The sequence below is a fragment of the Athalia rosae genome, chromosome 3, assembly GCF_917208135.1.
Source record: "Athalia rosae chromosome 3, iyAthRosa1.1, whole genome shotgun sequence".
NCBI classification, from domain to species: Eukaryota; Metazoa; Arthropoda; class Insecta; order Hymenoptera; family Athaliidae; genus Athalia; species Athalia rosae.
The window spans coordinates 15,520,094-15,532,273 of NC_064028.1; the positions used below are offsets into that span (position 1 = coordinate 15,520,094).

A 12,180-nucleotide genomic window follows, 5' to 3' on the forward strand; every position below is an offset into this window, starting at 1 on the left:
AAACAGGTACGAAGGTATATATGTATATGTATACGTATAGGGCGATGCAAATTCGAACGAGTTTTTGTTTATTTTTTATTTTTTTATTTTTTTTTTTTTTATTCCTGAATTTCAAAGAGAGAAGAAACAAAAATACGATCAATTCACTTCTCCGGTCGCATCGCTCGATATAAAATTGAATAGACACGAGAAATGAATGAATGTATGGAAATAATATGTAATAATATGTGCATCGGATGAGCCGCGAGTTGAGTTGACGCGAAATGTGTATACCTATACGTTTGACATTCATATAACGTGGACCTCGATGATTCATTACGGAAATTTAAATCCGTTCATTCTCCTCTTTATATTCCGTTTATTTCACGACTCCAATCGGGTAAATTGGAAGTAATTATTACGATTCTCGCGTACTTTCTAATTATCCCCGTGATGCCAACGTGAACTAATCGGTAATCAATAATCCACGTCCCTCAGCCATACGTATTTATACCCTTTGGATATATACGTATACATAATGTACGTACGTACGTACCTACGTACATATACTCGAGGCAAATGGCGGTGATTAGTTAGGTAGGGTTTATATTATATAATATGTACCCACTTCATTTCATTTGCATATATCGTGCACATAGTTGTTAATACAGAAAAACCATTTTTCGGCGTAATTGATCACCTTTACGACCGCGAAGAAATTATCCGATATAGATACGATGAGGTGTAAAAAAATCATTCCAAGTTACTACCGTGCGACGATAAAATCAACTGCGATAATTCGTTCGATGTTCGTTTATTTTTCTTCTCGTTTTCCCACCCTCTTTTTTCTTCCCTCTATTCTTCTCCCACATCTCAATCGTAAGGGTTGTTGATCCGGGTGTCAAATTTACCGAGGTAATCCGAAAATCGATGTGCTTCGAAGAATACTTTGAAAAATCGGCGATTCTTCTCGCTAAAAGAGATATCTCATTGCCGCACGCTGCCATATTGCGGCTGGCCATGCACGGCGGAGGATGTATATGCCATCCCTACAACTCGATAGAATACTGCACTTGAACCACTTACACACCGGCTATGTCGTGTTATGGTATATGTATCTGCCCACACACACACACACACAAACACAAACACAAACACACGTGTGCACCTATGCGCCGCCCGTGTACCTACCCTCTTGTACGCTGCAGTCCTCCGCCCCCTATTTTCTCTTATACTCGACGCGCTGCAGACGTTGTACAGACTCCCTACATTATTATATCATATAAGTCGTCTTTTGTACTCGAAACATTATTATCTCGGTTAAAGTTCACGTGCATTGTTTCGTTATTTTTTCTTTTCTTATTCACATTTTCGTTCGATCTCACGTGCGCACGCACGTGTAATAGATTATCCGGAAATTATAATTACCCTTGATTTCGTTCGGCCGGACAAAATATTTTCGTCGAAATTGTTTAATTTACGTTGAAAAAAACATGAACGAATCAATGACGAATATGAGATTTATTTTTTCAACGAGCTCGTGTATACATACATCTTCATATATACTGCGGGTGATGCTGGCGTGGCTGTAAATATTATGACTAATAATATTCGTTGTTGTTGTTAGTATTATCGTTGTTATTCATAATAATAATAATAATAATAATAATCGTTATAATTATTAACGGATGCTTTTTCTGCGCTGGTCTCATAGGCGATACGACGGATGGCGTGATAGGAATGAGATAAACGAAAAACTTGGGGCAAAATGATAATACGATATCTTCGTTAAACATTCCTATGTACATTATTCATATGTATTGCACGTGCACGTACACCACACCTCTACACACGTGCTTTGTAGAACGTAAAATTTGTCCAGAATGTTCCTTAATTATTCGAATGGGCTTTAATTGGGTACGATTCAATTGGGTATCCTCTGCAACGATCTCTTTGAAACGTACCAACTTGTATGTACGTACATCGGGCATTGAGAAAAAACGAGTTGACAAAAAAAGAAGGATAAAATTTTCCATTCGAAAGCTCGCAATCGTTACGCTGATTTTTGATTTCCCGTAAACGATCCTCGCCGGAATAATTGATTCCTGACCGTTTCCAATTACATTACAGCGTTTTTGCGAATTAATTAATCGCACCCTGCGTACGAGGCGAGCTCTAGTTTCACTCGTCTCTCGCGTTTGTTGGTTATATTCGAAGGGAAAAAACGTGGCTTGATTGTACCGGAGTTTGGATATGTGAACTTTGAACGTGTGCAGCGCGCGTAGGTATATCAGAGAGACGAGAGGAGGAGGAGAAAAAAAAAAAAATATGTTTCATATCCTGATACGAAACACATGGTCAACGACGCGTTTCACATACATATATGTATGTACATACGTATGTATACCTATAACATGTATATATATACTCGCCAACGTTGCACACGTGGCGACTCTCAGTCAGCCTGCGCCTTTACCTTCGGTTTTGTCCTTGTTTCCAAGCTCCATCCCTTCTCCCCTTTTAACCCTAGCCTTAATTTCTTTTTTCTTTATCTTTATGATTTTATTTTTTTAACAAATTTTTTTTTTTTTTTTTTTCATATCTTTTATTCGTTTCGCTCGTTCGTTTCGCTTCCTCTTCCGGAGATAATTTTTGCAGCCCAGTGATTCAGTCTCATGCAAGTCGTTTCGTCCTCCTTAACTTATCGTCTGCAGCGACGCGACAATTTTTCCATATAATATTACGTTTTATACAGAAGTGAAAAAATTCCGCTTTCTATTTTTTTTTTTTTTTTTTGTTCTTCGAATATTTCGATCGGATATATCGTCTCTGTAATGAGAGCTTTCGCGATCTACCGTAATGTCACGGGGCGGGTGAAAAAATGAAAAACATAATTAGAGGAGCAAAAAGTCGAGCGAAATAAAGTTGAAAAATGTGCAGCCTTCGCAGAATCGAGAATTCATGATATTCGCGGTGGTTAAAAAATCCTGTCCGTTACACGTAGACACCTACCCGCGAAGACCTCGTTCGTACGTAGGACGCGAGAGGATCGCCGCTTTTATACAAAATTTATCCTCACCGCGATACCAGGTTAGCGCGCGAGATATGTTGGGAATTTCATGCCGTTCAAAGAGCCCAAGGCATTCGGGGTCGCGAGGGACTCTTGAAGTTGGGAAGACGAAAAAAAAAAAATAGAAAAAAAAAAAAAAATACGGAACTTGACGAAAACGAAAAATTCTAACAACTAACCGAAAATTCGTTCGGCACTTTATTATACGCTACGGTTGCGCACATAACTAACCGCACCCCCGAATGGGAAAATATTATCTGTGAGCATTTTTCAGATTACCACACGTCAAGTACACACTTTGCACTTGTCGTTAGTCGGCTATTTGTAACTGGTACGTCTTCCTTTCGATCAATTATTTTTTTTTTACACCTACATCGTTTGACAATTTTTTCTCTCCCGGTCATTCTTTTTTCCGTATATCTTCGATTATCGTGTCGGAAATGTTTGTTTGTTTGTTTGTTTTTTTTTTTTTCTATTTTTCTTTCAAATTGGCAAAAAAAACAAATTTTTTCCCCGCAGCGCGGCGAAGAGTGATTCAATAAACCTAAGACGCGTGTTCGGTAATCGAATATAAATTGGATTTTCCTTCGGTCTCGTAATCGTCGTCTCCGGAATATACGTATATATACCGTACCCACCTATAAGGTACACGCGATATTCAGAGGACACTTTTCCATCCCTTGACCTCGACGCACCTGACCGACCATTATCGGAATCCCATTGTCCTGCAGCTCGATCCTATGGACCATCTCGTTCCCTACCGGGCTTACGCTTCGCGGGTATTCCGGCCTTTATCACCTGCTATAGCGTCCGTATTCGTTATCACGAAAGGGTATTCCAATGGCTCTTAGATTCGGAATTTACACCGGTTAATTTCGCACCCACGTGTACGGTACATGTACAACCCTCTAGGTATACATATATACATGTATACGCTAGAACAATTATGCATGCAGTTCCACAAATCGTCGATTACAGGGAAAAACCTTATATGTATACCTCGTTGAATTCTTGATATTATTTTTCTCCGCGTACATGCGATGAGGTTTGTCGAGTTTTTTATGGTGAAAAAAATTATTTTCATTTCCCATACGTATCCCGCACCGTACGGGGGAACCCACGTCACACACGCAAATTCAACGTCGATTGAATCCCCAGCTTTCCGAGTCCTGAAAATCCGCGGAAGGAACAAAAAAAAAACGTAAGAAATAAATAATATCCAGCGCGTTTTCCATCATACGATTGAGGGATCAGGAATATGAGCGAGAGAGAGAGTCCTGACGCGGGTTAGCGAAGCGTTTCTCTTTTTCCCTTATTTTATTTTATCTTTTTTTGTTTTTATTTTATTTTATTTTTTTTCATTTTCGCGATGCCGTCGCTTCCGATAACGAGGAATAGGGACGAAAGTTGTAGAAGGATATCACGCGGGGCAAACGGAGAAAGAAGAGAGAAAAAAAAAAAAAAAGAAAAAAATTACGATACGTCCAATATTATATCGACCAAATTTCTGACGATGTGTTATCGTATTACGTTATACCCGACGACGCGTGTCTTGCGAAAAACAAAAAATAAAATGATGGGGAGAAAAAGGGTAAATACGGGGCGCAATGAGGAGAAATCCGATAACATCAGAGACCGAATTTATTTCGTCATTCTCACGATCAAACGAACCTGTATGTATAATATAAGTAGATATAGTTATTAACCGTACATTAACGCGGCCATTTTGCCGTCCACCGTCGACCGAATAATTTATTGCATATTTTCGTTGCATCATATTTATCGTCGTCGTGTTCAACGGCGTTTGACGGACGTCGATTGTTCGTGTGTGCGTAGGTAATTTTGGCGCGTGTGTATTATCATGCGTGAAATATTAGAATATTCGATTGAGAGCGGAGTGCGAGATTTGTAGGTACGCGGTACTATACGCGTATATCGCTAGAATCAATTGGCAGTAATCAAGCTCATTTTGGAACGGTTTATGACCGTTGTAAAGTAGATGTATGTACAACAAAACGGAGATATACATATACGTACATATGTACCGTGCGTGTAACGCGCGTATATACATCAGCGAATTATTGCATGTGTACATCGTTACGTGACGTTCGCGTATAGTCCACGTACCTATACATGTATATCTGGGAGCGGAGGTGCAGAGCTTTTCTGCGATATACATATATACATGTACGTACGTATACGTCGGGCGTTCGCTCGTTTGCCGACTATGTCCGATCGAGGAGACGCGTAATAAAAAGCGAATCTCACCTTATCGAAGGCACATCCGCCCCGCAATAAACTCCCTCGAGAATATCGAATAGATCGTGAACGCACGCGCCCCTTGTACACCGATACGTGTCTATTCGCCTCTGTTGCACCGTTGTGTTTCATTTATTTTTTACGCATTTAGAAAATCGTTTACCAACATCTGCGGCGTATAACGTGGTCTTTTAATTATTAACATATTAAACATCGGACATTATAACAGCAGTCGACGCACGTTTGTTCCGTACAGATAACGATAATTATCGACAAGCTGCTGCAACGCCCCCTTAAAAGCTCGCTGTGTGTTACATGAGATTATAGTTCGAAACGGAGTATGTTGTTCAATCTTTTTCTAGTTTGGTTAATTTTTTCCCCCTTTTTTTTTGTGCCTTCAACTGAATCAAAATTTTAACGCCAGAGAATATAAGTTTTTTTTGCTCTTTTTTATTTTCCGAATCCTCCTGAATTTTTTCTATTCTTTTTGAAAAAATTGCTGCTGCAGAAGTTTCGGAACACGTCGACTGCTTTTTTTTTTCAATTTACATGTTTCTCCGATTTTTGTTCATTCATTTTTTTTTTTTTTCTTTTTTGGTTCTTTTTTCGGTACGGAAGCAGTTCCGTTGGTTACCATTTTTGCGTTATACCAGCCAACGTATTATTATTTCTGCTGTAATTCTTCTCATGTCTGCAGCAGCAGCGGATGGCTGTCAACATCTGTTCTATAAAACAAACCGAGAGATTCGTGTGCGTTCGGGTCTCGAAGGATTTCACATCAGGTGTAATAAATATCAAAACTTCTTTTTCCTCTTTCCGCACCACGCGACGCGGATGCTTTTCTTTTATTTCTACAAATATGTTGTACAAATTTTATGTGCATGCAGATACGTGAAGACATCGCGAAGATCGTCGTTGTTCTTCGCCGAGAAACGTTGATAATACTCCTTTTCGAGGATCTCGAGTATTTTTTTTATCTTTTTTTCGCCACCGTATAGGTATACAGGGATAAAAATTATACGACCGACGATTATTATCGGAACAATTAGGGTGGGTGGTTTCCCTTATGTCTTCATCGAATATATCGTTCTCTCCCGGGTCCTTGTATAATTTATTACTCTATCACCTATATTGTGTGTATATTGGCTTACGTAATATGCAATGGAAGTACATATGTACCATATTTTCCGTTGCCAGTTTTAACTTATCACGACAACGTTGAAACGCGAACTCTAATGTAGACCATGTAGATACCTATACCTAACCTACCTACCGAGTACCGAGCTACCAACGTACCTGCTGCCTGCCTGCCTGCCTCCCTTCCCATCTTCCCGTATAGCTAGACATGAGCAATTTACTAATTACGTCTACGGATTAGAGAGAGGTGATAAGGCCACGAGGCAGCTATACCATAAAGTAGGTATTACCGGGCATGCATACACACACGCGCATACCTTGCCAGGTTTACATCGTGACGTCGCGAAATTTCACGTTTTCTCAGCTTTTCTCGGAATTTTCTTTTTTCACATTCTGAATTTGGAAAGAAAGAGAAACGGTTTTTCGCGCGAAAAACGTGACGAAAAATTGCGAGCTTGTTTTCCGAAAAATGTGAATCACCTGTTGTGGAATTGTGCTCCAATTTTTTGCCCTCCCTCCGTTTTATCTCTCCTCCTTTCGTTTCTTCTTTATTTCATTTTGATATTTTCATTCGCTTTTTCAATCCGGGAGGCTGAACGTAGCCGAGGAGGACGTTGGCCCGTGTTACGCGGGGTAAATTCGCCCTTAGCCAGAGGTAATGCGCCACGAGTTTCCCCAAAAGCTCTCGGTACGTTTACGCTCTGGATTTTCTCTCCTTCTCCCGTTTTCTTCTTCGTTTTTCGCTTTTTTTTTTTTATTCTCTCGGTCACGCGTTGCGCCGGGGCGTACTACACCCCCGCAAGTTTGGTGGGTTGCAGCGACGGTTGGTTCGCTCGTTCGTTCGTTCGTTCGTTCGTTCGTTCGTTCGTTGGGTTCGTGGGTTTGTTGGGTTCGTTCGCGTTTCGGGAGTTGCTGCGCCCGTTTCGGCTCAGTGCTTTGGCGCGATTCGTGCGGAGCGCTTCTCGTAACGGCGAGCTTCTCGTACGTCGCGGAGGCGACTCCCCTGCACAGTTTTCTAAACTCGTTTCCACTTTCTGGTTGCTCTCGACGTTTGTTGTTTCTTGTCGATATTTTCGAAATTTTATCTCGCCGTTTCATTTGTCGATTTTCATCCCTTTTTTTTTTTTTTTTTTCCGATCGTCGAAAATCGCTCAATTTTTCACCGACTGGAATCTAATTACGAGACATCGAAACTCGAATCCAAGACTTACAAGTTAGCGAGGAAATGATTCTCGAGTCGATAACGGCAAGTTTACAATACAATTTACATATCTATATGTTTGTTAAACATTTTACTCGTACCTCCTACTTTCATGTTTCTTTTATTTCGTTTTCATTTTTATTTTCTCTTTTTAGACCCCCCCCCCCCCATCTCTCTCCTCGTCAACTTTATACTCCAATTTCCTGCCCACCTCATTGCTCGATTATTTATTTATGTGTACGTATAAAATATTTGTATTTCATTCGCATAAAAACGGCGCGGTTTTTACATTACCTGATTCAAATTCATCGTCCACCTAATTCAGACGTATTTTTATGGCTATTAATTTTTTTTTTTGGTTTATTTCTTTGCTTCTCTCGTTTCGTTTTAGATCACAAACGCGATGAGATTTTGCCCATGTATCTCACGGAATGCGGTAGGTGTAATAATGATCGATGGATTTCAATCGTATCTATAATTATTCTCGTGTGAATTTTCACGATCTGTATACAGTTTGTAGTGCGACGAAGCTTCGCGTTATGGGAAACATCGATACGCTCTGCCGAGGGTTAGTGATTTAGGGATTCTGTTTTGCGGGAACAGTGGTTACGGATCAACTGCGGATCACGCGCGGAGGTATAGCGTATGCGAGCGGACGTAAAAGTGCGGACGTACCACGTTAAGTATATTCGAAGTACCGATTACCTATTCGGTATCTACTCGAAAACCAGGTAATGGAAAGAAAAGCGAAAAGATTAGAAATAAAATAACATCTAAAATAAAACATCCCTTCACCGCGGTACAGCAAACGTCGTCAAATTTCCATTTCATACATACGTGATGTGAAACGATACATTTTGTAACATGAACAAGGTAACCGTATCGATTCGAACCGAAAAAATTTTCATTTATCTTTTTTTCTTTCAATTTTGTGTACCTTTTTTGATTCTCTGTGCGGTCGCTGTATTCTGGGGTGGGCAGAAAAGTTTTAATATAATTCTCCGTTTGTTTCGTCTCTCTTGGCAAATTCTGCGATTGTTATTATTATTATTTTTCATTTTATCCCTTGATTCGTCTTCGTTTCGTTTTTCTTTCCCTCGGGGTACGCAACATGCGACTGTGGACGACACGCCCCGTGCTGTTGCGCTTCAACGTCGTTGGGATCGAAGTCAACCACTCGACAAAACTAGATTTGGATTTCTCTTTTTTACTCCCTTCTTCACTTTTCTTTTCTTTAAAATTCGATTCAATTTTTTTTCCCATCAATTTCACCGGCTCGAATTTTCTAGCCATGTTCGTGCACGATACTTTAGTATCACGTGGTATATCGTGCATACACGTATTTTATTTATTTAACATTTGTTTTTCTCTCGTTTTTCCGTTTTCGTTTTTTCCGTTTCACGTGTTTTCAGTATAGATCAATGTCATTCGGTAGATTTATTACAGAAATATAATAAAATAAATACATCGAATCGACCGGAATTTCATTTTACCGAAATCGATGGGCAAAGCCAGAAGTCGAGTCCGGCATAGACCGAAACTAGAACCAGGACTAGCTAGTTAACTAGTCGTCGATGATTTAGTACCCAGCTCTCAACTGTACGGTACATTTTCAATGCCAATAATTCACGTTTCGTTTATATCGCCCGACTGATATCTATACATCGTTCAATTTTTGTTCCATTTCATTTTTCCAAACGATAATTCAACCCAGCAACGACCGTCGAAACCGACGTGCAACAAGGAAAAACAGGAGAGCAAAATTATTATTCAAAAATGTTTTTCTTTTTTCTTTTTTTTTTTTGATTTTTTTCCCACTCCAAGTCACACGTATGTGGATGTTCTATAAGTTCAACGTGGTTGGAGGGGGTGGTTAACTCAACGAAATGTACGCGAAAAGCATAAAAAATTCATGCTATTGAGATCGAGGGGTGAGAGTTTCGAAGGTTCAGGAATCCCCTTCAAGTTTGCAAACCTCCGAAGACTTTTCGTAATACGCACGAATAAATGAATAAATGTGCCCCTGCACGCCGTCGGGCTTAGCCGATGATTTCTTGTAGACGGAATTGCGGCTCGAAATAAAGAAACGCTTGTCAATTTTTAATATGAGAAAAAAAAAGGTAAAGAAAAGGGCAGAGACAAAATGAAAAAACAATTCATCTTTGTTAGCGAACTATACGTCTCCTCTGCACCTCGCGGCAAATACTATATGGAATCCAGCTACCGTTACGTTGCGGAAATAATTTATTTGAAATTTCTTTGGAAATTTATCGTCCGAATGGAGGTACCCCTACGGGTGTTTTGGTAAATTTTTTCCCCTACCATCGATCTTATCCTTCACGTACGTTATTTTTTTTCAACATCTGGTGGATTACGTAAGGTGCACGCTCGGATAAATCTCTATGATCTAATGTAAATGTACTCGGAAAATCTCTGGCACCTTCGTCCATGTGCTTGAGAAAGAAGTAAAACACACAGGATATGAAGTGCGCTACGGTTTGTTTTATGTACAGACGCCGTGGCTAAGGTGCAGCTAGCGCACAAACCATCTTCTTTATCCTTTTTTTTTTTTTTGTTTTTTTTTGTTTTTTGTTTTTTTTCGTTCGTTTGCTTCTTTCCAATCTCTTTTTAGCTAAAAGGTTCGTGCAATATATTTTAGAAAATATATTTTACAACCCCGATGCATAATATACACGTTATACACAGTCGGCAAGTTTCTCGTGGAAAATATGATTTTTTATTCATTGCAAATAACAAAAATTCACCCCATCTCTCGTCGAGGAATTGACATCTCTTTTCGATCACATCACCGTGAAACGCGAAATTTCGAAGGGATTCTTGAAAATGTATCATCATTATAACGGCGCAGGTACTCCATCACGTTATATGGGTTTTCAATTTTTTTTTTTTTGTTTCCTTTTTTCTTTCCTTCGCGAAATAAAATTACATCTACCATTTTTCGTCGCACGAGTGTTTTTTTTTTTTTCTCTCATGTTTTCGTTCCGGATGTTTATCGATTCGTGCAATTGGAACGATTTTTCTTCCCGGGATAAAAGTTGCGCGGAACGCGAAGAACAAAATATTGCATGTAAAGTTTTCGGTGTAGTCGGTCGAGAAGTAGAAGCCATCGGGTTCTCATTTGCTCTATTCGGTATTTCGGTATACACGCCGTTTCCGAAATAGTTTCATTTGGCGATCGATCGATCTGACGTCGGACTTGGACAAACACGGGGGTTAGTCTTCGCGTGCACGATGCTGATGAGCGAAGTCGAGGAGCGAAGAAGAAGTCGACGGTGGAGGGAAAGAGGCGAACGGGATCTTCGGTCTCTTAGGGGTTGGGTCAGCGCCAGCCGAGTAAAACAGCCATTTGCGATATTAGACGTTATATTTCTCTGTGCCTGGAACAAGTTAATAGACACTTTCTCTAGTCAAACAAACTGTTACGGCCCACATTACACACCAGATGCTACAAACCGACGATTTCACCACTTACCCTCCTCCTCCTCCTCTCCTCCTTCTTCATCCTCTCCTCCTTCTTCTTTTTTTCTACGCGGTTTTTCTCGTGTAAAACCCGTAAGCTCCGACTGCGCTAACCTTCCCACTTTTTCTACTCGTGGTAAAACGACGACCTTACACTTGATGCCCTTCTATAGCGCTTGTTACGCTTATAGCAAACGTTGAATTTCACCCTCGAAATGTTACCCACAAATTTTGTCCCTTTTCCAATATTGCGATTGTTGCGGTCCATCGAATTTATCACCCTCTCGAACTCCGGGCTCATTCGACGTTCGGGAGTAACGTCAATTTTTTTTTAATAGATCGTCAAAATTACCCACGTAATCGAAGAGTTCTTTTTTTTTTTTTGAGAAACTTCGGTCAGTAAGCTACACAACGATGAAAGAAAAAATGAAAAATGGATAAAATAAAAAAAGGTGCGTTGTAAAGTCGTGTTTAAAATATCGCCGTAAGAACGTAATTCAGGGGTCGTAAAAACTCGGGAGAGGATTAAACAGCGTGCGAAATTGAGTGTTTCAATTTTCAAAGACTTTGAAAAGTTTTAGTAGCGAACCGTGTGTATCGTGCTCAGCTCCTGTTCGCTTTAATTAAGTATATTCAATCAAACGAATGCCGAGGACTTTGTATCAAAGGTGATTTGATATGATGAAACTTGAGTCAATCGCGGTTCGTTTTTCTTTTCCTTCCGTTTTTCCTTATCGAAAGCCATCGCGGTAATTCCGCAATGGAAATAGTTTCGAATTGCAGGTAAATGCTCATACACGTGGAACAGTAGCAAAATTTAATCCACTTAACAATTATTTCGTCGAACGATCACGGCTAACCGGGTCAGGAAAGCAATAAAGTGGCACCTCTCATGTCCGCAGCTTTGTGGTTTCTATTAAATTATACGCGATTATTGTACGTACGTACATAGGAATACGGTACACAGTTATAATACCTATACAGTTTTACCGAAACCCATTACAATTCAAACTTTGCCAGAATTTCCGTTACATGCGACTATCCTGTCGTCGCC

General features: G+C 39.9%; 1 protein-coding gene across 1 annotated transcript in view; it reads left to right on the forward strand.

The window, feature by feature from the left end:
* Positions 1-12,180, forward strand: part of LOC105691801 (matrix metalloproteinase-2-like) — a 124,586-nt gene that overhangs the window by 57,755 nt on the left and 54,651 nt on the right. The window lies entirely within an intron of this gene.